Source organism: Hermetia illucens, chromosome 2 (assembly GCF_905115235.1).
Source record: "Hermetia illucens chromosome 2, iHerIll2.2.curated.20191125, whole genome shotgun sequence".
NCBI lineage: Eukaryota > Metazoa > Arthropoda > Insecta > Diptera > Stratiomyidae > Hermetia > Hermetia illucens.
Genome location: NC_051850.1, coordinates 136,245,051 through 136,270,465, shown reverse-complemented (window position 1 = coordinate 136,270,465; position 25,415 = coordinate 136,245,051). Strand labels below are relative to the sequence as shown.

The window sequence follows — 25,415 nt, the reverse complement described above, 5'->3', positions numbered from 1 at the left end:
AAAGGTTCGTCGACAAACGGGAAGCCCACGGGCTACAAATGTTAGTTCCTAAAACCAAAGAAGGGAACGCGCAGCCGATGGCATTTTGATGTGAAGTGGTCACTACTCTCATTAGTCGTTGGATCAATTGCTGCAAGGCATTTACATAATTCTTTAAAAAATGATGTGATGTTTGTGGGGACAGTAGGTGCGTCAACATCCGAGATGCTGATTTATGGTATGCCGAAGGAGGCGCAAGGATCCGTTACTGCATGGTAGTTCCAAAGTAACTCTAGGCTATGTTGGTTAACGTCCTATGCGATGGTGACATCATGGCAATCAAATTAACTATAAAAACAACTAACAAGGAGATAAAGATATTTTTTTGGGCTCTGCTTATTTTTACCACAAAAAAGATAGCATAGTAATGGCATCGTGATAATATCACGATGTGATGTTAACGCCCACCATATTTTCTAGCAAATTTTTAACATCAATACAGAATCCAGAATGTTAGAATACCTATTAAGGACTAAATTAAGGATCTTTTTTGCACAACACGCTTTCTTTTGTGGTAGTGGAGATGGGATTATCTAGAACCCCTCCATTTCGGGAAGTCAACTCAGATGACAACAACTAGTATGAGAGAGGCTTTTGAAGAGAATGATCTACTCACTACACCAAAAAAGAGTAAAACCTAATGGTGAAACCCAGACTTAACAAAATGCCGAGCTCTGAAATCTGATTCAGCTGTTGGTTAAAATCGGTACAAATAGTTTCAGGAAGCTCAAATTAGCAGAGTAAAGCGTAAGATTGATTAAACGATGGTTATGGAGACGTTTTTGGACGTCGCTCGAGGCGATCAGGAAGTTGATGCTGATCCTTATCAAAGAACTTAATCGGCAGATAAGTAGCGCACGTTTATAGAGTGAGAAATTGAAAAGGGAATTGCAAATCATCTGTTACTATTTCATGTACAGCCGCTCGGACTCCTCGGAAGGGATTTTCTCGACAATGAATCTTCGCATTATCCGTTTCTGGAAGGTGAAAAAAGTCGAAAAAAACTGTGAGCGCGGCAGATAGGAGGCCGTTGAATAGATGATTTTAAAGGATAGGCAATGGCCTGATAAAAGATCAAAGTGCTTTGAGTTGCCGCTCTCCCCATCCCTTTCAACCTGAGGCAGCTTAAGTAATACATGGTTCCATTATTACGAAATTGAAGTCTAGTGGAAGCTACAAAGTGCATTTGAATATAGGAGTCTTGAGCTCGATTTGGATTCAATATGAAGGTCATAAACTGTATAACATTTATGGCAAAAGCAACCATAGCTCCTTAAGGATTTCAGAGAAGCAAAGTGTAAGGGCAAGAATTAGTAGAGAAGTTATGAGGAACCAAGGAAATTTCAATTGGCAACAGAGTAATCGCTTTCAAAATTCACATTCAAATAATTTTTACCCTGAATGGGGCTTTGGAAAGCATTTTCGCTTTTATTAACCTTACTTTTTTCCACTCCTTTTTTTCCATCCTTATTCTGTAGTTCCTTACCCATGAATCCAACCTTTTTAACGTATTTCATCAAGAACTCATGTAAAAGTCACACCAGGGGTAACTTTTCAATAAAATCTTTTTGCCGTGAGCATGTTATTTATATCTTTAGTGCATGGAATGCATCTGGGAGCATTTCATGAAGGATATACCATTCATACAGAAAAAACATTCAACTTAAATGCAATGGCAGTTGCCTATGACACTTACCTTACATCCGGTCATGACGCTTTCCTTATTTATTGAACTGCACTATTCCCCCAACGGAGCCTCGCAGAGCTCAGTTTCCAACATCAAACCACTGACGAGAAATTAATTCGAACTAGGAGCTAACACTGACGGGGACTGAGTCCTCAATGACCACGTCGTTACCCTCTAGGAATGCGGTCGATGCAGCTAGTGGGGTCGACAAGACGAAGGATTAATTAATTCTGATCCAATCGATGTGTGTATTTCACTTTTCTATTCAGAGAACCTTTCTAGTTTTCCACGATACTTTCCCTTGCTTTCACCTGTTTCTATCGCAACTCGAAATCCGTGTTGTTTTCCGTAAAACTAAGCGTTCGACTATATCCAGAGCTTCACGTTCTTATGGAGAAGCGTAGAGGGTTCTCTGTGGTTGGAATGTTATCGGAAAGCTTTTCTGGCTTTTATTCGCTATTTCGATTTTGTTTATCGAAATTTTATCTTTAAATTTAATCAGTGGAAAATATTTCCGTGATTAGTATTCCTGGGGAGTAGTAACTGTAGTCAACGTGGTTGCATGGATTTTATGAATAATATATCAAGAATAGCGTCTACTGGAAGATGTTCAGAGAGGTTCTGCTTTATCAAAGTTAGTAACACAACACGTGCTGTCTTCAACGAAAGGAACGTCAAGTTTGAAAGATTTTAGGTTTGATGCTTTGCACAGGAGTTCTTTCTGAGTCGATTTCGAGAAAAGAACTGTTGAAGTTTGTCTTCTAAGGCCTCGGCGTTGTCTTGATGACTTAAGATTGCTAGACTCTGTTTCTTTATGTTTCGATTTTCTTTCGAGAATTCCTGTTGTCGATTCGTCACCGTTCCATTTCTTCAATCTGAAAAAGGAACAAATTAAAGAGTTATATTTCGTTTCGCACTTAAATTAATATATGAAAGTATATCTACACTAGGAAACTGGTAAGTTGATGGAGATGAAAAATCCTCGGCTTTATTTACCGGGCATTATTTGCATGGTAAAATGATGTAAACTTTACTATCGTAACTTGTAAGTTGTCAATTGGTAGTATGAGCGCTGAATAATTTATTGGGTGTCAAGGCGGATCTAAGGTACGATGGAATGAATGGAGTGCCTACGGGGGATTAACTTTTCGTTTCCAGGGCTATCTGAGAAACATTGAAGTCCAAGTTGGGCAAGTTTGAAGGAAGATGCACTTTTCAGAAGGTATACTGGAAACACAGGAGTAAAGTATAGATAGTGGTTATTGGTACTTATAGTATCAACATCGTACCATTATATTTTTTGAGTGTAGTGCTTTCAATGATTGACAGCCCATACATACGCTGATTTCGTTCGTTATTCCCGTGGTTTTCCTGTTAGGGATAACGAAATCTTCTGGTCGAAAGCCCAGCGTAATAGCAAAACTACTGAGTCCTGGTAAAATCAATAGGCGGTTGAAAGTTTTCTGTTGGTGGACTTGAAAGATGCTTTTAAAGAATGGTTTGGCAAATCTGTGCTGAAAGAATTTCTGGTCCAATATAGGGAAGAAATTTATTAATGATGGCACACAGGTAGCTGCTCGGAGGAGCCTAATTGGCGCTGTGGTACGTCGTTTTGATGCCACAAACTCATAAGATAGTGACTGTTGTGGTAAAAGCAAGGGGGCAGAGTCCAGTCGGCCCAAATCTCAAGAGTCAGCCGTTAGCATTTACGCAGGAAAGCAGCTCTTCGTCCTTATAACTAGATATCTACCCAAGGTTCTCAAAGAATGGTTTACCTCGTGTCTGTAGTCTGGTTCTAGCTAGAGTTGGGCAATCGCAAAGGAAGTGCCTGAGTGTTTCCCCCTCTTCTCTGTCGGCTCGAATGGCTAAGTTGCGCTTGGGGCTCGGATTATACCCCCGCCATCGATAGGCTTTCAGTACCACCAGTACTTCCGCGTGGAATACACAACGATTCCTAAGAGACCGTACGGCTCGGCTACGTTGTGTGTATGGCGGCACTACAAACTACAACGTATTTAATGTAAAGTTCTGGAGGAGGAGATGTAGGAGTACATTGAGAGCATTTACCGGGCAGAACTGCAGAGCCTCGGTAGCACCTACACACGCCGTCCCTTGAATAGTATTAACCTTCGTTCCATTGTATTTTTTGCTAAGTGGCTGTCACTACACAATCGAACCGAACGTTAAGATGGGACGAACCATGGCTGTGCACATCCTCGGCCGGGGACTCCATTTTCATACAGTCCTTTTGCAGGCGTAGAATGCTCTACAGGCTCTCTTAATTCTCAGTTCCCCGTTTAATTTTCAATTTAACTTAGGATTCAGGATTACACTCAGGTCTTTTACATTGGAATAAAGAACCAATATTTGTTCATTTGACTGCGGGAGGTGCAATTCGGGTACTCGTGTCTTAGTGGTGAATAATATCAGCACCGTTTTAGTGGGATTTATGCCGAGTCATCTTGCGGTTCACAGGCACACCTTTCCCAACGCTCCTTCTATGATTTAGCTCATAACGGAGGGAAACATATCGGACAACAATATCACCAAGCGGGCCGCTTCCGGTCAATATTCGTAAAATTTCGTCCATCACTATCAACCGGAGTGTTCTAGAGATGGCGCTACCCTGGGATGTGCCCCTTTGATCAAGTGGCTATCTTCCAAATCAGATTGGATTATTCTAGTTCTTACCAGATATATTGTCCAATGCCTAATCAATACTGGCGCAATTTTATAGTGGCTATGGCTTCCTTGATGGCATTGGGACATACTAACATTTTTGAATGCTCTCACTATGTCATGGAAGACAGCTAGAATATAATGGTAGTTTCATAACGACCCCTCAACTGTGCTTATTACCTTCTAGAAAGTGGCTTTTGTTGATTTGTCTTCGGGATGGGCGTGTTGAGAGTTGTTGTGGGGGTTCTCTTCTAATATCCAGGACGTACCCTAGGATCATCAAGACGAAAGAGGTGGGGTTAATTAGTTGAAAGTTCTTCATGGCCACACCCATCTGCTTTCAATATGAAAATCACGCGCTCATCTTCAAGAGTGTAGTACGTATCCCAAAGAGATGCAAATCCGGTAAATCTCAACAAGCCCTGGCACAACCTACCGACTTTTCACATCTTACTTCGTTTCGCAGTTTCGCTGGTGCTTTCAATGTTCTGACAATAGTCCAACCAGAATCGCTTCTTGGCAGTTTTAATGGTTGATTTATAATTTTTCAGGCATTCCTGGAATGGATGCTAACATTTGTGTTTGTAGCAGATGTTGTGGACCTTCCTGGTCAGCTCCTTGAGGGTGGCACGGCGGCATTCTCTTCTAGATGTATTTGGTAGGTCACGAGACTTTGAAAGCGGTTTGAAATGCTTTTTAGAGTCCGTGCTTTTAGGGGGACCCCTTGACGTACACAGTGGTTTCCAAGCTGGAAAGCACTAGTCCATTCGCAGCTTCGCTTCCGGAAGTCCCTGTTATTGTTTTCATCGCAGCGGTGTTATGTCTGGTACCGACTGTAATGCTCTCAACGGTTACTGCTTCCAGGCTGGATGCTAGCAGCTTGTCCTCCGATGATGCACTTGGCATCACCATCTCCATTTCTTTTTTCTCCATTTTATAGTTTTATTTTTTGAGTACATGTCTTGGTCTCATGAGCAATGCGCCGATTAATTTAAACAGCTGATCGTTGCCAGTCAGTTGAACCCCAACCCATGTGGTGATAGGCTACAGAAATCTAGGAAATTCTCACCAAGATCATGCCTTTTCATCACACATACGAGCACTTAAGATTCTGTCAGAAATCAGCCCCTAAATCATGCGAGTGAATCATGTTGTAGTTTCAGCAACAGTCAGGCACCCATTCCAGAGTAAAAAATCTTGGTGCGATATGATGAAGACGAGTGCTTTTCAGAGTCTTCAAGAATATACCAACCCCTTAATCTCGGGAAAGAGACATTCTAGCTCCTTTTTCGATACTACTGTCGAGAAGCGTCTACAAGTTCCACATCATCATCAACGGCGCAACGACCGGTATCCGGTCTAGGCCTGCCTTAATAAGGAACTCCAGACATCCCGGTTTTGCGCCGAGGTCCACCAATTCGATATCCCTAAAAGCTGTCTGGCATCCTGACCTACGCCATAGCTCCATCCAAGGCAGGGTCTGCCTCGTCTTCTTTTTCTACCATAAATATTGCCCTTATAGACTTTCCGGGCTGGATCATTCTCATCCATACGGATTAAGTGACCCGCCCACCGTATTCTATTGAGCCGGATTTTATCCACAACCGGACCGTCATGGTATCGCTCCCAGATTTCGTCATTGTGTAGACTACGGAATCGTCCATCCTCATGTAGGGGGCCAAAAATTCTTCGGAGGATCCTTGGCTCGAACGCGGCCAAGAGTTCTCAATTTTTCTTGTTAAGAACCCAAGTTTCCGAGGAATACATGAGGACTGGCAAGATCATAGTCTTATACAGTAAGAGCTTTGACCCTGTGGTGAGACGTTTCGAGCGGAACAGTCTTTGTAAGCTGAAATAGGCTCTGTTGCCTGATAACAACCGTGCGCGGATTTCATCATCGTAGCTGTTATCGGTTGTGATTTTCGACCCTAGGTAGGAGAAATTGTCAACGGACTCAAAGTTGTATTCTCCTATCTTTATTCTTCCTATTTGACCAGTGCGGTTTGATGTTGTTGGTTGATTCGTCTTCGGTGCTGACGTTGCCACCATATATTTTGTCTTACCTTCTTTGATGTGCAGCCCAAGATCTCGCGCCGCCTGCTCGATCTGGATGAAGGCAGTTTGTACGTCTCGGGCGATTCTTCCCATGATGTCGATATCGTCAGCATAGGCCAGTAGTTGGGTGGACTTGAAGAGGATCGCACCTTTTGTATTTACCTCAGCATCACGGATCACTTTCTCGAGGGCCAGGTTAAAGAGGACGCATGATAGGGCATCCCCTTGTCGTAGATCGTTGTTGGTGTCGAATGGTCTTGAAAGTGATCCTGCTGGTTTTATCTGGCCTCGAACATTGGTCAGGGTCAGGCTAGTTAGTCTCATTAATTTCGTCGGGATACCGAATTCTCTCATGGCCGTGTACAGTTTTACCCTGGCTATGCTATCAATGGTGGCTTTAAAGTCGATGAAAACTGGTGTCCATATTCCAAAAATTTTTCCTTCGCTTGCCGCAGAAAGAAAATCTGATCTATTGCTGATTTGCCTAGAGTATAGCCTCTTTGGTGTGGGTCAGTGATATTTATTAATTTTATTTATTTATTTAATTTAACGGAGAATAGACAGAGTAAACTGTAATTAATATTGTCCTCAGGAGGAAAAGAAAGCAAAAATCTTATCCTACGTTTAAAACTACTTAAAGTAGGGAGGTTAAAAGGACCAAGCCGTTATGCGTTGTAATTTCGGCAAAGCCTAGGAATTGGGGAATGAAAGTAGATTTCGAGGTCTGCGGAGGGCACGTTGAAATTGTGTGCGCTACATGTGTTATAAGACGCAGGACGGCAGGTGATGTCGTCAGTGGCGAAGCAGTCCGTCAGACCCGAGGAAAGTTTAAAAAATGTGGATAGATCCAGATAGGATCCACGCTATTGTAGGAAGGGAAGGATCAGTAAGCGGAGGTGGGAGGGGTAGTCCAAACGAGGGAAGCTTTTCTTAAAGAAGAGGGAACGGGTGAATTTACGTTGCACATTTTCAAGGGCAAGACAATCACAGTTACGGGAGGCTGACCAGATCACGGAATTAAAGAGAGCTAAGGAGGGTTGGATGGAGTCAAAATCAGAGAAGGAGGGAAGTATAAAGCCTGGCAATTTTGCTGCTCGATTAATGACATCGAGGCAATGGGTGACAAAGCGGAGCTTATTGCCGAAAGTGACTCCGAGGTCTTGAGTGGAATTTAAGCAGGATAAGGAATGCCCGTTAAGAGAGTAGGAAAAATAAGTGGATGGGGATTTTAGGGAGTAGCAAATAGAGTGACATTTCCTGACGTTTAGCGCTATACCATTAGTTGAGCACCAACAAACCAGAGTGTCTAGGCTAGATTGATGGGAAACACAGTCCCTAGGCGACGATATAGCGGAAAACAGTTTAAGAAGGAAGGTCGTTAATAAAAAATAAAAATAACAAAAGACCCACTATAGATCCCTGTGGGGCGCCAGAGGAGGAGAGAAGGAGCGGGAAGTGGAGCCGTCGAAAGAGACGTGGTAGGATCGGTTGCAAAGGTAAGAGGCAAGCCATAAGACAAGTGGTATGGGAATGTTTAGAGACAAGAATTTGTATAGAAGTATATTGTGATTTACACTGACTTCGCTAAAGTCATGTGTATGAGGCAGATAATGCGTCGTTGCTAGTCGTCAGGCATTGATTCGCTGTCCCATACTTTGAGCATCAGTTGATGAACCACTTGGTGTAATTGGTCGCCTCCATATTTAACCAATTTGGCGATAAATTGCTCCAACTAGCCGATATTTTGGTTGTTGAGCAGTTCATCAAAATACTCAACCCATCGCTCCAATATGCCCATTCTGTTGGAAATCAGATTTTCCTCTTTGTCTCGGCAGGATGAGCATCGAGGTGTATATGGCTTCATCCTGCTGATTTGTTGGTAAAACTTGCGTGCCCGGTGCGGTTGCTCCCTGTAATTTTCTAGTTTACAGACTTGTTGGTTCTCCAAGGCTTCCTTTTTCCATTTGTGAAATCGCTTCTCCGCTCGACGGAGTTCGTGATAAATCTCTGCGCGTGCCCGCGTTCTTTGAGAATGCAACATTACTCGGTATGCAGCATTCTTCCATTCCATTGCTAGCTTACATTCATCATCAAACCAGCTTTTCCGTGTAACTGGTTGTCTCCATATTTAACCAATTCGGTTGTAATTCCATCGGCTTCTGACGACTTTTCTGAGAATGCAGCATTACTCGGTATGCAGCATTCTTCCGTTCCGTTGCTTACATTCATCGTCGAACCAGCCGTTTCGATTTTTCTTGCGACTGGGGCCGAGTATGTTTGTAGCAGTATCAATGATAACGACCTTCAGGTGGTTATGAAGATCATTTGTTGATGCTTCATCTCCAGGGCATCTGTTAACTACGGTTATTGCGGCATCCATGTGATCTAAGTCTTTATTAGCCCCCTTCCCCCATATATTTTCTGACAGAGAGAGCATCTGACGAAACAGCTGCAACAAAGAGGGTGAAGTTGGTAAGCATCCTGGTGTTACATCGAGTTGAATCTTGCTGATTATCGAAAACAGGTTTTTTCATCTTAGGCCTATCTCTATCTAGTGGATAGAATAATCCTTTTTACAATAAATATTTTGAAAGATGTCGAATTATTTTACTCTTCACTCAGACATGAAGAGAGTATTTAGCTATTCTGACTGAGGATCACCACCCTTCCCTGCATTGCAATCAACCTGGGGAATGATAGACTAGAATTTCATGAATATATTTTTTTCTTAACTACAGAAGTCATTAATGATTCAAATATAATTTCACCACTTTTTCATTTACGCAAGGCGCGAGAATTTGAAAAATTGCCCAAAGAGTGCATTTAAATTTCCGAGTCCATTAGCATAATGCAGAATTTCTCTGCAGCAGAACATTAAATCCTTTCAAAATTACACAACAGTGTGGCAGTTAATTTAATTTTAAAATTGCAAACGAAACAATGAAACTATTCGTTGGAGCAAGGCCGTCCGCAAATTAGGAGCAGCTCGCCTTCCCAGGATTTCCCACGGTCTGCCTTGAAAGCAGAAATTGGCTCCGACTCCAAAGTGGGAGCTATAATTTGTATAAAAACATTCTGCTATAAGTTTACGCGAGGAAGCCCAACTTCCTACGATACGCCTCTCTACCACGCTATATGGGGGTGGGAATACCACCTCCGCCACAGAGCGCGGTCTTTGTATTTAAACGAAGTCATTTTTCGGTTTCAGTTATATCCGCTGGCATGCAATTTCGGTTAGCCCGCCATTTCCCATTCGCTTGTACTGCATTGTCCCTGGAATGCAAAGGCTGCATTGTATAGGCCTGGTGGCTTCCAGGCGACAATGTCAAGGTGTTGGCTGAAATTTCTCGTTCGTGGCAAACGGGGAACATGCAAGCGCAAATGCAATTTTGGTCCTTGTTTCTTGGCTGTCGGCACCAGAAAAGTCCATTACGAAATAGAATTTTGAATGTTAACATTCGGTTGAACTGAACTCGAACCATGTAGACAATGGCAAAATCATTGCTTCTGCTTGTTCTGTATAATCAAGTGGATGGCTTAGTGGGGGTCCTGGGAATGTTCAGTGTCAAGGAGGCGGATTCGGGAATATCACCAGATGGCTTCGTAGTTGGCCTTTGCATGCGACCTTAAAATTTAATATGAACTTCGAAGGAACTTGTTCAGTCTAAATGCACGTGTGAGAATTTATTTGTGCTCGAAAGAAAGTGGAATATGTATGTATGTACTAGCAGGACGAATAAATTCTGGGGAGCATGTCGTACTGTGTGTTTTTCCAAGGAACCCGTTTGAATTTTTGAACACTTCCATCTGCTGATGTCCACTGCAAAGCATTAGTGAATCAATAGTTTTGTAGGGAAACCTTGGGTTGAGAAAATTAATTCCCTACTGACCATGCTAAGCACATAATAATGCAATGTAATTGAATAAGGAATTGAAAAAAATCAATGACGTGAACTATCAAATAACGTTAATGAATCCTTCTTTTCATAAAACGCCTGATGGAATCTAAAGCATAAAACGGAAAATATTTATCTTTCCCAGCACAATCAAAAGTAATTTCGCATTAATTGGTGTTTCCGTCGACAAATGTCGATACTGGTCAATTTTATTATTTGTTATGATTCAAGCACGTGCTCCTGTATACGTTTAAGTATTAATGGCGGAGCATATCCTTTTGTCCGCATTAAATTTTTATGACCTTACGTCGCATATGTTGGCGTTTATCGGGTGAACATCATATGCGGGTCCGTAAAAATTCATTTGTAACGACGACGCTAGTTTGCCCAGTTGTGAAGGGAGCCTACTATACATAAATTGTTTCTGGTCAAGGGAGCAGGTTGCTCCTGGACAACTGGTTAACTTAGTATGAAAGGTGTTGCCTGCATATACATATATATGCATATGTGCCTTGGGTAACTCATAGAAAATAGGGACTAAAGCATTCATTGAAAAGGGAAGAAAGCAATGAAAATTGAGTATATTTTACGGCAAAGGTACCTATGTATATGGAACCCATAAATTCGATGAAGCTGTCATTGGTGAACGCTGTCGCATGCTAACTAAAGGTAAATTCCGATAAATTGGTTTGATAAAAAGCTAATTTACTGGTGCAGTAAATCACAGAGGTAAAGCTGGTAATCATGTTACTTACTGACTGAAATATTGTAAAGCATGAGAGGCATATATGCTAGTTTTTTCCCCCTTTGTGGAACCTAGGGCGATTTCCAAGTTTTGAAGGTTTTGTGTAAAACCCAACTTAATTAAAATCGATTCACTGTCCTCCTGTCTGTCTGTCCAAAACCGCTAAACCGATTCGAACGAAATTTGGTGAATATATGGGAACCATGAAATCCCACCCATACAGTGAGGGACATAAATTTTCTGAAATTTGAAGGAGAGCTCCCCATACATTCAAAGGGGGGATGTGCAATTTTTCTCCACAGAATATAGCCATGTGGTAAATCAAATGAAAGGTCTCGATTAGTACTTCCCGAAGCTTATATTAGTTTTGGCATGAATTGTGAAGTGCGCGAGAAAGATGTCAAAATGTGCACTCTTAAAATGAGGCAGGACTGATTTTCGGAAACTATCCAGCTCAAAAATCGTGGTTTCTTTCATGAAATTCAGGCCTCAAAATATGTTCCATTGCGATACTGCTCAAATAAACTTAATAATAGTGCATGTCCACCTTTTAGAAATTGACTGAAAATACCTTTTAAGTTAATTGTAGGAGTACTAACTTTTGCACAAGAATGGAGGACAATATCACGCATACACACGTTTCATGGAAATCCGGCTATTAGTGTCTAAGTTACAGCAGTTCAAACTTATCAATCTCGCATGAATTTACTGCATCTTAAGTCATGCAGATAAGATGCTGATGTCATAATTAACGAGAATAATTGACCTTCGAGTGAAATACTAAAATCCCATTATTGGAGAATCCACTTCTCCCTAGCCCTTTTTAAAGTTTTTTGTCAAACAAAACCTTATTAGAATCGGTTCGGTGCCTGTCTGTTCGTCTGTCACACCCGATTTACTTGGAAACAACTGAACAAATTGTAATACATGTAGTGGGTGTCATTATTTTGCACTGTGTCTAAGGGGGCTCCCCACACACGTAAAAGGGGGTGTGGATTGAAGGTTAGACTGATAAACATATACTTGGGTAATGCACGCTAATTTAATACTTACAGGGTGCTACCAAATCGTACCTTCACCTTCATATTGGTAACCTCCGGACAATGCAAAATAGCAAATGAGGGAGGGAAAACGGCGGGTTCTCTACGCCGTAAAGCAAAGATGAGTCTTACAGGTTGGGGATGTGCATTAGGCTGACAACCTGTTTACAGTATATTATTATCATGGAACCCAAAATTAAGACTGGAATGTAAAATATTGAAGGACTATCCCAAAGCGCGGGAGATCCTTGACAAGGTGGGAGCTTCGTACTTCACGTTTACACTCAAGGGTTAAAGGGCTCAAACCTTCCTCCTAAAGGGTTTAGACGCAGAGGTGGAGCCTAGACAGGTGCTCGAATTGCTTTGGAGAAGGGAGTCCATCCACACTTCCTTGCGCACATAAGCCCGGATAGCCAGGTCAACGATTTGTTTGGCATCAAGTTTTCCAGCGCCTACACAAGGGTGAAGTTTCGCAGTCCCGGCAATGTCGACGATATGACCACTCGGAAGTTAACTGCCAAATGGCTTTCAAAAAAAATTCTTTCTGCCTCGTGTACAGTAGCAACAGGTTTACCGTGGTTCTCTTGGATATCGCAGAGGAAACACAATGAAGAAGGAGATTCCTAGCTTGGCATAAAAGTCTACTGCATGGATGGTGCTGAGAGTTAGCACTATTCCAGTGCCAACTGTCCCGGAGTCCACTTCGTGGAGGTTGTCCAACAGGGGAGCGTCAAGAAGTCCCAGGAAGATACAAGCGGCGAGATGAAAGCCATCCTGATGAAAATACTAGACAGGTGCAAAATAATATAGTATTCCCTCAACATCGACAGTTGATTGCCGTCCTGCGAGTTAAGTCACCAATAAAATAGCGTTAGGAATGCACTGGCCCGCGGCGCAATAAATGGTGGCAATTTCGTGAGAAGAAAGAATAAATGATTACACTTACGCGACGATAAAATGCTGGCCAATTGGCAAATTTATAAGAATACCAACCGAGAGGCAAAGAAAGCGCTGTCACTCGAGCGGACCATTACAAAAATCTTTACGATAAAGTAGAAACTCGGGATGGCGAGAGAGATCTGTGTCGACTTGCATGAACGCACACAGGATATCGGACACTTCTGTTGTGTTAAGGACAAGAACTATACTTTGCTTACCAACCGTCGAGCCGCGACGGATTGATGCGAGAATACTTCGAGCAGATTTCAGCTAAAGAATTCGCTCATCCTCCCTTTCCACAATCATTGTGGATATTTGGACCAGTTCCACCACGATCCGAAAAGTAAAGTTCGAAGTGTGGTGGTTGTATCAAAACCGCTTCGTTCTCTGTTGGTGTTGATCAATGCAGCGCTATCTCGTCACTCCTTTTTATTCTTGCCATGGACACCGTCAAATGGGACATTCAACGTCCAGCGGCCTATACAATGCTTTATGCAGATGATGTTTTCCTAGCATCTAATAACAAAAACGATCTCGAACAACTTGTCCAAACATGGAATGATCGCCTCATGCAACACGGTCTCAGATTGAATCTGAATAAAACTGAATTTTTGACAATCGATCTCCATGAAACAGGCAGTATTACTGCCAGCGAATTTTGAAAAATCCTAAAAAGCAATACTTTCTTCAAGTTTCTGTAACTTCAATTGATGGAGGATTTTACCTAGGCTAAGTAAAAATGCTAGGATTATTTCGGAATTATAAAGTGCCTTTATTTGAGCAGGTAGAAAGAATACACTAGACATAACTCACTCATGAATTTGGTAGAGTCTCTTCTAGTCAAAAAAATTGAAGGTAATAGGAAAAGAGGGAAGAAACTCTCACCCAAGGGCTTAGCTCTATTACTTATAAAAGACATTATAAAAAACAGAATAAGAGAGGTGTCTATCACCCCCCCCCCCATCAAAGCTAAAATGAAAGGATCTTTCTAGTTGCCCGAATAAGAGTCTATGTGACATACGCATGTCTGTATATTCACGGGAGCTGTATTGTTTGTTTCACCCAGCGTACAAACATAACCTACGTCATTCTTTATATCGACTCTGGTGATATCATCATTTCTAACATAGCTTAGCGTTCTACCAATTAATTTTGCCATGCATTCGTAGCTTCTCCAACCTAAATCTGAATCCTTATATATATTAATATGTATATATGTTGTATACGTCCAACTTTTTCGTTTTGAGAGTCCAACTTTTTGTTTTGTTTAAAATCATCGGAAAAATATCTTCGAGTTCCCGCATCATCAAAGACACGGAAACTGGTATCCAATCCACGGCTGACTTAAATGTCACGGCTTTGCACCGAAGTCTACCAATTCGATATATCTAGCTGTCTTATGTCACAGCCTACGCCATCGCTCAATTTCAGGATTTGCCACGTTTTATTTTTTACCCTAGATATTGCTTCTCTAGATTTTCCGGGCTGCATCATCCTTACATAGCTTCCAAATTCAACTTCGACCACTTGCGTGATCGACCTGTCGCTCGATATTATGAGAGTTTGCTGAACCTGAGAATATTAATAAGTATTTTCTCGGGTGCTATGCAAGTCGTCGGTCATGTCCGGAAAAAGCGATCTGGCTAACTTCGGAATCGTGGATACGGATTGATGACCGAAAGAGATTGAAAGCTCTGTTGACCGCTGCGAATGATGATGGATATGACATGCGCGAACCCCGATACCATACGCGATAGCAGGAAGTTTATACACTGGTCAAGGAAAGGGAAGATGCCGCAGAACGCGATGATTTTCGAAGTGTATACCGCATCAAGAAATAACTTGCACGTGTCGCAAGTCTTTCGATGGTTCTGTGAAGGACGCCAACTATCTAGCCATCACCCACGCTGACGATTAGTTGAAGAGCTGGAATCACGGTTCTTAATCGTATTACAATGGTTGAAATTCCGCCTCTTGTTTATTAAATGATTAGTCAACGTAACATACGGATACGGACTGTTCCTCCAAGTAGAAGAGAAATCATTTCGGCCATCAATGCACTCAAATGAAGAAAAGCCCCTGAGTTCCACGGTCTCTTCGCAAAGTTATTCATCGCTACACCTGCCTTTGCTGAAGATCTGATACTTCCACTCGTACGCAAATCCGAGAACTTTTCATAGAGGGAAAGAAGGAGATGATCGTTAGAGCAAGGAAGGTGTTGATTTTTTCGCATGGCTTCTGTTGATGGTGGCACCGGACTGGATGTTGCCCGACGCATGAACAGCGCGAGAACCGCCTTTGCTCCCCTGTCTAAAATCTGGGTATACTGGTACTGTTATCTCAACACCACGATCAAGTTGAGATTGTTTTGTGCAAGTGTTCATAGAGATTGACCACTAATGTTACTCGAAAACTTGAAGCGAAGTTGTCTTTCCCTAAAAGTTACTTAATAACTTAATTAAGATGGACGTAGGCTCAAAAAGGCGGCGGCAAATTGATGGTTGAAAAACATTATATTTCCAGACCGAATATAATGGGTCATTAAAGCAAGCAATGACAGAAAATAGATAGGCGGTTCGGATTTTTTTAAAAGGATCCCAGCCCCATCCTTATCCGGTGGTTAATGGTTGGAATAAATCTTTACGTTATATTTGAAAGATTCTGAATGTTAAAATGAAAAATTCTGACTGGCTTGGAAAAGTCTGAATTTAAAATGGAAAATTCTTAAATTGGTTTCGTCGTCGAAAGTTAATTTGGAAAGGCCTGAAATTAGTTTGGAAAATTCTGAATCAGATTTGGAAAACTAATATATCAAAATGCTGTAACAAGGTAAATTCTCAGAGGAATTTGAAGCTGAAAGCGGAGTCTGATAGGAGTGCATTTTGTTCTCGATGCTACTTTTCTTTGTTATGCGTGATGTTTTCCATGTTGCTTTTACGGTGGATGTGGAAGAGTTTATTAAACGATGTCATCTTCTTGCTGTCTCCCCAGGGACTTAACTTTTGCTAGATGAGTTAACTACTCAAGATGCAGGTAAGTGCAGTTTGCTTCGGTCGGTGTTTTGGTTGTTTTCCATGGGCTGTGATGCTCAGACTAATCTTGGCAAATGAATTCTGGCTAGCGCGAATTATGTGACCATACCATCGAAAACACCTCTCTCGCAATTTTTCCACGATCTGATCTGTATCGACTTGTATCTCGCCATTCCGAGCGTCCAAACCCGACGCTCGTGGCTCTATCACTGTCTATGCCATGTGATTTCAAAGGTTTGCTTATTATTAGAAAGTCGGTGCTTTCTAGTGAAGTGCGTAATATGTCTGTTTATATTTATGAATATGTACTTGTCACTCATTCCAGGATGTGGAAACGAATAATTATAGTAGGCTCAACGTAATCATCTATTAATAATGGATCTTTGGTGTAGTCCCTTGGAAGTCAAAAGATCATGCAGAATTTTGCGACTTCGACGGTTGCAATGATTGAGTTGGGAGGCATAGGTAAAAATGTACCAATTTTAGAAAACGAGGTGTACTTCATTTTTTCTACCTAACAATAGTTAACTTAAATTATCTTTAGGTTATTCCCCAAACCGGCAAACCAGATAGTGTCATCAGCTCAATTTTGGTCGAAAAAAGTGCTGCGACGCAAATTTGAGATATTTTTGTGTTTGGGCATTCATAAAAAATGTTTACTGGTGATGAAGACGCACATGAAATTCTCGCTCACTGCCTAAACAGCCTGTGTGGCGACCGTTGACAGGGCACATCAACATACACTCTTACCGGTTTGCCTTATCTCATTTCCGGCCGGCCAGACAGTCTAACTGTTTTTCAGTCGATCATCGGCCACCTGAGAAGCCAAACTGACAGGACAGCCGAACCGTACCCATGTTCCGGCCGTCGGTCAAATATGGACTGTTCAAGTGTAACTGGCAGGCCGGCCTGGTCAATCACGCGCAAGTGATTGAAGATCATCGAAAATGTGCAATGCTTTTGTCCCACCGTATATTTAGGCACTGCGCTGGGAGACGAATCTCCTGTATGTAGTCTCACTTTTGTGGAGACATTTTATTTGCAAAGAAGCTACTTCGCGGCCAGTGTTGCTGTCCTTCAAATGTCAACTTAAATGCAGTTTTTAACCGCAATAGATGTGTATCAATTACGACGGCTAAATTTCCCGAACTCTATTAAATATCCATTAAAATTTATTATGTGGAAATAATGCAGCAGCTTCTAGCAATCGTAAATCCACGTAATGAATTATTAGTTGGGCATTTAACCTAGTTTCCAAAATCAATAATGTAGAATGAAGAAGTTTATGTCACGAATCCCGTCGTATGTTAGTTTATAATGTGCCATAATTAGTGACAATTATACTAAGTATTCGTTTTAAATTTTAATCCACTTTATTGGTAAATATTTGATCATGCAGCTGTTGCGGCTTTCGGTTCTTTCTCAGTTAGGACTTACATAAGCCAATCTAATCGGTTCTGTGTCCTATTTGCGGTTGCAATGATGTAATGATTTATGTTGGATATGTTGACACAGCAATAGCCCTTGTATGGAAATGTCTAGATTACCAGAGTCTAGGGACTCAATCATAAAATCCATTTTGCTTGTGTACACTTTAAAGGGTTGTAGATGATGATTATCGCTAACTGGTCATATACCATCAATAGCATGTCCATTAGTAAACATACGACTGGAATTTCTGCATGAAGTACGCCTGAATCAACTGCATGAAACCCACTGCCCACGAGACATGCTTCCGTTGTTATTACAGGCATAAGGGTACGGAAGTCAAATACTGTCAGGTGGAAGAAGTATTAGCCTTCATTAAGTGCACTGAATTATTGAATACGTAGTTCGTACTAGAAATCCTTTGGCTCAGGAGCAAATAAGCTTTATCGAACTGCATGATATCATCAAATGGATGTTGAAGTGAACTTCAACAAGGGGAATTGGGCCAATCGAACGCACACATCCACATCGCTCTAGAGTTGTTATGTCAACAAAGGAAATCAAATTTCTATGCCGTTCTGGGCAAGGACAATATCGGTTATTATTAGATGTATCGGATATTCTAGCAACAATAATGGGGGAATATGTAAATCAATGGAACAACAACTAGGGCTCAAGTGAACGGCAGAAAACTAGAATTTGTATAGATAGCAAGGGTGGAATAATAGGATGAGTTGTTGGCGATATTCTATGTGACTGGCGCAAAGTTTGTCTATCGTTGCTCCGTAAGCTTATTCAAACATTTCCGATGAACAATGGCAAGTTAGTAAAATAATATGTGAGATATAAATATGAGGACGCTTGGATGGGTAGACAACTGAAATCATGGTAAATAAAAGAAAACATTGGGTGTATCATAAAAATATCTGTATTGATACTTCGACATGCTACCTGAACTTCTCTTACATTTAGTTAAGCTAATGGGCTCCAGTCAATTCCGAAATTTTTATTTTATTAGCTCCGTAAGCCATAATTGCCTTTCTACCAATCGCCTGCTTTCAATATATGTTTTACCCTTTTGCGGAGCATGACATACACATAGTCTCCTTTTTGTTATTGCTTCTTTCTTACTATTTCATTTTTTATGAGACTGTCCTTCATTTATTATCATACTTTATGTTGTGTAAGTAATAATACATAAATAGGACAAGCACAAAGATTTTTTTGTGTAAACCCCTTAGAAACATAAGTCTGCTCTAGCTCAGCTGCTAGAACGGGTGGGTGTGAGATTAAAACCCCCTCAAGTCACCCGGTGTCTCTATAGTCCCAGCACTGCGGTATTATATTCAGATATTACTTCGCTGGATAGGTTTGCTTTTAAGCACTTGTGCTTCTTCTATTGGTCTTCCTCTTCCTTACTCCTTTTAGCAGTTGGTGCCTCATTTTACAGTTACGGAGAAAACCTGAAGCCAGCCCGCTTTCAACCTGAGCATTTTCGCAACTGTGGCCTCTGGGTTCACGCTCTTTCTCAGCGCAAATGAATCACCATATGTTCTTCATCCTCCGGTATGCCATTGTATCCAGGACAATTCATTGAACTATCAAGCCCAAAGCTGTGCAAATTCTGCCTGTAGCAAGCACCATGATCCGCGAAGAACTGAATAATGCTGCAGTTGGTTTGCCTGAGCGATACCATGACCGTCCGGTTGTGGATTGTGGGCACAATAGCCCATGTTTGCCCTCCGACTATTCAACAGACAGATCGGGCGATGTAATGATGTATCGCCAGGTGGCTTATTGCCTTTGGGAAGCAACACCAACTTTTGTTTTTTTCACCGAACAGGGAATATCCCCGCCTCGAAAGTGTCGACGACAAACCCGAGCCCAGTCTTCACTACCAACTTTAAAGCTCTGTTTGTGATGGCAACTAAGCCTGAGATTTTAATGACATGATTCCTATCACATATTTTCCATAGGTCTTCCTCAGTTACTTGAGGTACTACGCACTTGTTGAGCTGGACTATTGTTTGCCTTCCGCCGTTTTCGTGGTGAAAAAATAGTGTGCCAAAAACTTTTTTCAGGAAGCTCGGTCATCTTTATGGCGTTTTCTCTACTATTCTGTGAATCCAACCCATATTATATTGTATCGGGGAAAGCAACAGGACCTGACGACATCGCATCTGAGCTCTGGAAAGCGAAGAGCTGGGACCCAACACTGTGGCTCAGTGAATTCTTTAACCGGGTTATTGAGGAAGGTAGAACACCATCTGACTAGCAAGAAAGTACCACTGTTCCAATATGGAAAAAGAAAGGTACTCCTGCAGAATGTTCAAATTACCGTCCGATCCGGTTACTTTCCCATACTATTAAGATTCTTGACATTCTTGACAACCGTATTCGCGAAATCGTTGAAATAACCGTGAATCAAGCCGGATTTGTCAAGGACTGCGGAACTACTGACGCAATACACGCTACGCGGTTACTCATGGAGAAACACCGTGAGAAGCATCGCCCTCTTTACATTGCTTTTCTGGATCTAGAGAAAGCGTTTGACCGTGTGCCACAAAAGCTCATCTGGTACGCTCTACGACAACACTTCGTGCCAGAAGAACTCGTGCGCTGAGTTCAATTGCTCTACCACGATCCGAAAAGTAAAGTTCGAAGTATGGCGGGTGTATCAAAACCGCTTCGTGTCTCTGTTGGTGTTCATCAAGGAAGCGAACGAGACGAAGATGCTACGTTGGACTAGTGGCGTCACACGTTTAGATCACATCCGAAATGAGGATATCCGCGATCGTTATGGGGTTGCACCGATCGTGGAAAAGTTGTGAGAGAGGCGTCTTCGATGGTATGGTCACGCAATTCGTACAAACGAGAATTCACTTGTCAAGATTGGTCTGAACATCGAAGTCGATGGTAAACGACCTAAAGGCAGACCTAAACAACGGTGGCTTGATACGCTAGATGGGGATTTGAAAGCCTCGAGATTGCACCCAGATCAGGCATTCGATAGAGCCAAATGGCGAAGCCGATTACGATGAGCCGACCCCGCTTGTGAACGGGACAAAGGCTGAAGAAAAAGAAGATTATATTGTATCGGTATATTCACTTAGCAGTTCTTTTTGCTCTGTCCCCTATTAATTGACGTTACCGGACTTTCCTTTCATCTTCTGGATAAATTTACTTGTCCTTGGACATGCGGCATGTATAATTGTGATTTTGTTCTTCCTTCACTATTTAGGCTGCCTACTGGGGAGTAGCCTCCTTTTAGGAATAGTAGCATTGCAGGTTTCCGTCACCGTTTGGGTTATCTGGGTGACTATTTCATTGGCTGTACCATTCAGGGATATGTCGGCTTGATCGCCCTGGAAAATATATCATCCTCAAAAACTTTCGCAGTGCAACCGGGTTACCATCCCACCATGGGGGCTGGGGCAGCTCTTTTTCGAACTCGATTGGCTCTTGATATTTATGCAGGTTGCCTTGTGGTCAATGCGAGCGTACTTCTCACTTGTCAAGCAACTGTTCTGGCTAAAGTGGCATTTACGTATAGCTATGCCTTAAAACCCCGGCCATAATTTTCGGTTCACGACCTCTCGTGTTTCCAGCCAGAACGCTGACCATTTCCTCATATTAGGTAAGCGCGGCGTATATGTGGGTCCCACCCCTGGGTGCTCATTGATTCCTGGAAAACTTGTTGCATGCAAGCCCGTATATGTTGCTTGACCCGTTTGATCTTTGACGCAAATGCCACCAACGTGACTTTTATTTGACTCACTAATTATGTCCATGTCGATATTTTTCTTGAGGATGGTTTACCAGAGCAGATCCTGGTTCCCGGTTGCCGTTAAGAGTTTTCCTCCTCCTAACATTTTCCTTTTCTTTGCAGAGTGTGAAACTTGGTTAAGCTCTACACTCTTTGCTCATATGGTCTTCGCCACCACATTTGAGCTGTGATTTGAACGAGCACGCCTTCGTATTGTGATCGAGGCCAAGGCATCTAAAGCACTGTTTCAGTTTCACCTGCTTTCTAAACTGACATATAACACGGGGAACATACTAAATATTTCTCCAATTATCGTACTCCAGACGTACTCCATATCAATTGGAAATTGAAAATCCGCCGGTTGCTAGCCTTCAGATTAAGTTCAACGGGCGTTTTTTTCAATGACTTCAATTATCGAGAATTAACTACGGTGGATTCACGGATATATTGCAGATAACAGGTCTGCGGAATAGGATTCTTAGAATGGTTGCTAAGATTGGGTAAACCCAGATTTTTAGTAATGCATGACGCACGGAAATCCAAAAGCCATCTGTGCTACGTTTCGCATAGTGCTATATCTGTTTTTTGGATGCCAGGGAGTGGTTAAGGTGTGACCAATAGGCTGCCCCTGCTTAACGGGGAAGACGGTGATCTATCGGTTTCGGTGAATTGATTCCGGGGGCGATGCGTTATCAAGAATCGTAGATGTATCTCAGCATGTGATGACGGCGGTGCTAGACGTTAAAAATGCTTTTATTTTGACAAACTAAGAGTGGATACATTAAGCTAATTGGGTGTTTTTGGCTGCGGGGTGAATGATGAACCGTGTTCCTCAGGGTTCCTTATTGGAGTCTTTTTAATGTGTAGTACTGTACTGTGGGCGCCCTCGGGGGTCGATCCTTAACGGGTCGCTTACGTACGAGGAGTAGCGTCCATGATATGCCCGAGCCAGTAGTTCTCACTCCTGGCATCCTAGGCTATAGCTTCGAGAAAGTCTCTTAGGAAAGAGGAAGCTACTTATGATCGATGCAAGCCGGAGCCGTCGACTACCCTTGGCCGATGGGATGAAGGGAACCAGGCTTTTCCAAGGTGGTAGTTGTAGTGTGTATTACTAGTCCGTTTCTTCGAGACCCTCATCGGAAAGTGTGAATTGGACCAGTATTAGTAGACTGCGTTACTCCGAGCGAGCGTGGATCCATCCGTGAGTTCTGGGAGCAACTTAGCGTAGTTCAGTGAATTGGGGAAGGGTAGTTCTGTTCCTGACTATTAAGGTCCACTTTCTAGTACACAATTCGCTGGTAAAACTTTCATCGAGACAAAAAATTATGAAAGTCAGAAGACAAGAGTGGAGAAGGGGTTGGTTGCGTTAATGCACCGCTCGCTGCAGCACACGGCGAAGGCTGAAATTCCCAATTAAAGATGACTCACAAAATGATGCGACACTCGTGGTGGAGACAGGAATCCTAGTACCATGCAATGCGCTATGCCGGAAAGGGGCAAAAATTAAACCGCTGAAACTGAGCAGATGCCTTCGAATGAAAGCGGAGTGGAAGCGGGGTCGACTATCCGTGCGAAAGCCGAGGAGGAAAGGCTTCTTGGAGATGGCTCGGTAATTGTTAAGCGCATGTGGACTGCAACGTTGCTGCAGAAAAAAGTCAGCAAAGCCATGAAAAACGGACTTATGGAACTGGAGGAACTCCTATGTCCTTTTATAGAAAATGCGCGAAAATCAGAAGCAGTCGCGCCCCCAATTAAGAGCAGCATAAGGACCAAAGGGACCGCAGGCTATCTGCGGAGCGAACTGGGGAAATTGCAAAAATAAGGGGGCAAACCAGAAGAAGATTTCAACCAGGTAGTCTTCAGGACTCGAAAGCAGAAGGCGTAGAGGGAAAAGGACAAGAACACGTAGTGGGTCCGAGAAAATCCGAAGGAAGTGTTAATATACATACATTATACATGGTTGCCATTTACTTCTTGGTGAGGTATACCACACCTACGCGCCATTGCTCGCGGTTTGCTGAAATGCGCCCCCAGGACTTTTATAGATGCCCGCACTGCTCTTCCAATATTCGGCGCCAGTGGGTTCCAATGGAATTTTTGCCCTTCCTTAATGTACATATGACCTATCCACTGCCACTTTCGCATTTCGATCACATCGCGTTCGGGTCACAGGCCTGGGTGTCGACCAAGTTTTTCGTTTGAAATGGTTTCATGCCAGCGTACTCAGATGATTTATGATTCAACAGGATCTTCAAAATCTTGCGTCTTAAAAGCGGGGCGGATGGTTTGCATGGATGTGTTGGTCTAAATTTGAGTCCTTTCCTCGCCTGTATGCCTGTCCTAAATTGGAAAACAGGGATGGTAACTACGTATATTCTATTAGGCAATGAATTATGAATGCGTTTTAGTGCTGTTATGAAACATTCGTTATTGCTGCTACTCCCGGGCTCAAAACAGGCATGAAATGAGAGAACTTTGCAAGAGGAGAAGACCACTATGCTCCATAAATTTCGTCCATGTGATCCCCAGAAGCTTTTCATATTGATTCATGGAGTCCTAACTTTTATTTATTGCATTAGTGTTGGTTTAATATGCACTGAAATTCTATTCCACATATTCGTATTTTACAAACTGGAACCATGTGTATTCATGTTATGTGCACCCCATATACACCAGCTAGTTCGAAGCCTTAATCCGATATTTCGAAATTTAGTTACAGGAAGTTAATTTAACTTTTCCGATAGCATATACGGTGATTTAGTCAGGCGAAGCACACAACCATGCACAGTACATCCATATTCAAGCAAGGTATACTCACATTCAACTTTCCACCCGTTTCCGCCAGCCGTAATTCAAAACTCCATCATTTTGGGTAAATATTTTGCTGAAGTCTGTAACGAAAAACAAATTCAATTAAGCATCATGAGTTTAACCTAAAGCAGATGTTTTACGAAAGAATTTTACAGAATTAGTGACACCGAACCTGTTCACCTATAGACAATCGGAGGGTGGGTGGTTGTGGAGGGTGGGTGGCTAGATAGTTTGCAACGAACTGATACTCGTAGTTAATCAAATTTCAAGAGCCCTGACGCTCTTTAGTGGTAGTAAGCACTATACTCGTATGAACATGTAGAAATGTTGTTAGTGCATCGGGGTGGAAAAAGGGGGTAGAATCGGAGTTCCTAGCTGGTGGGTAAGATTGGGGAAAGTTCACATTTTCAACTTTGTTCTGGATCTTGCAGGTAGAAAGTCTCCTTAAGTACCTATGTACACGTGACTTCATAGCACATGGTATTAGAGGCCATGTTTATTCAATGCGTAATTCCACAAATAATTGAGGTAAGGCTTTTCGATTTTGTGGTTAAAGGAGTGTTTGTAAGACTTCGGAAAAGTTGGAAAGTGTTTATTGTGTCCTTGAGGGTTCTCATGGCTAGAATGTATGTATATTTTTACTGTGGAAATAGTTAGAAAGTTTCTAGAGAGGTTTGTGCCCTTTGTTATGAATCGTTATCGTCGGTTGGGTAATCATGACTATTTGAGGCAGGATAACGTCAGTTAGAAGCACGTGAGACGAAGTTATTGACTGACTTTTGCTTATGCGGGAATATGAAAATTTCTTTTCTTTTATCTTGGAGCAATCTCCTTAGAAATGTAGCACTTGTGCTGGGTGTTATGAAAAGCGACGAAATTGCTTTTTGTAAGGCTTCTCCGACTCCGTTGTAATCGATAGATGACATCATTGATTCTTGGTATTAAGAAAAACAGTTGCTTCCAATGCAATAAGTGCTTTAGTTCTTTCTCCTTGTTATGATTTAAACAAATTATCACTTATGGAGGTTTCGTCGTCTGTCCGTCGCCGAGTTGAGATTTCGCGCTGTTTTTGACTGCTACCTTCCATATATGTTCAACGTATTGGAGAAATGGAGGTAACTTTTCTCCTCCTTTACGCCTCTGTATGTTGCCGCGTCTACAAGGATATATGAATCAATTAGTACTGATTTTCTTAAGTATCCAGAGGTCAGGCCGATAACCCGTATTGTTAGAAAGAAGAATCAATGCAATTCTTTCAGGTCCTTTCAGTGTTAAGAAATCATAAATGAGAAAGGATG

At 42.1% G+C, this 25,415-nt stretch overlaps 1 protein-coding gene across 2 annotated transcripts in view; it reads right to left on the bottom strand.

Annotated features, from left to right (window-relative positions):
- Positions 1–25,415, bottom strand: part of LOC119647641 (G-protein coupled receptor 52) — a 152,150-nt gene that overhangs the window by 22,272 nt on the left and 104,463 nt on the right. The window contains exons 2-4 of one of the 2 annotated variants that reach the window (XM_038048704.1): positions 24,125–24,197; positions 2,001–2,601; positions 1,736–1,921 (exon numbers count right to left, since the gene is read on the bottom strand). The gene's annotated coding sequence lies outside the window, so the exon portion shown is untranslated. Of the gene's footprint in view, positions 1–1,735; positions 2,602–24,124; positions 24,198–25,415 lie in introns of both variants that reach the window. The other variant, XM_038048703.1, reaches the window with a different exon arrangement.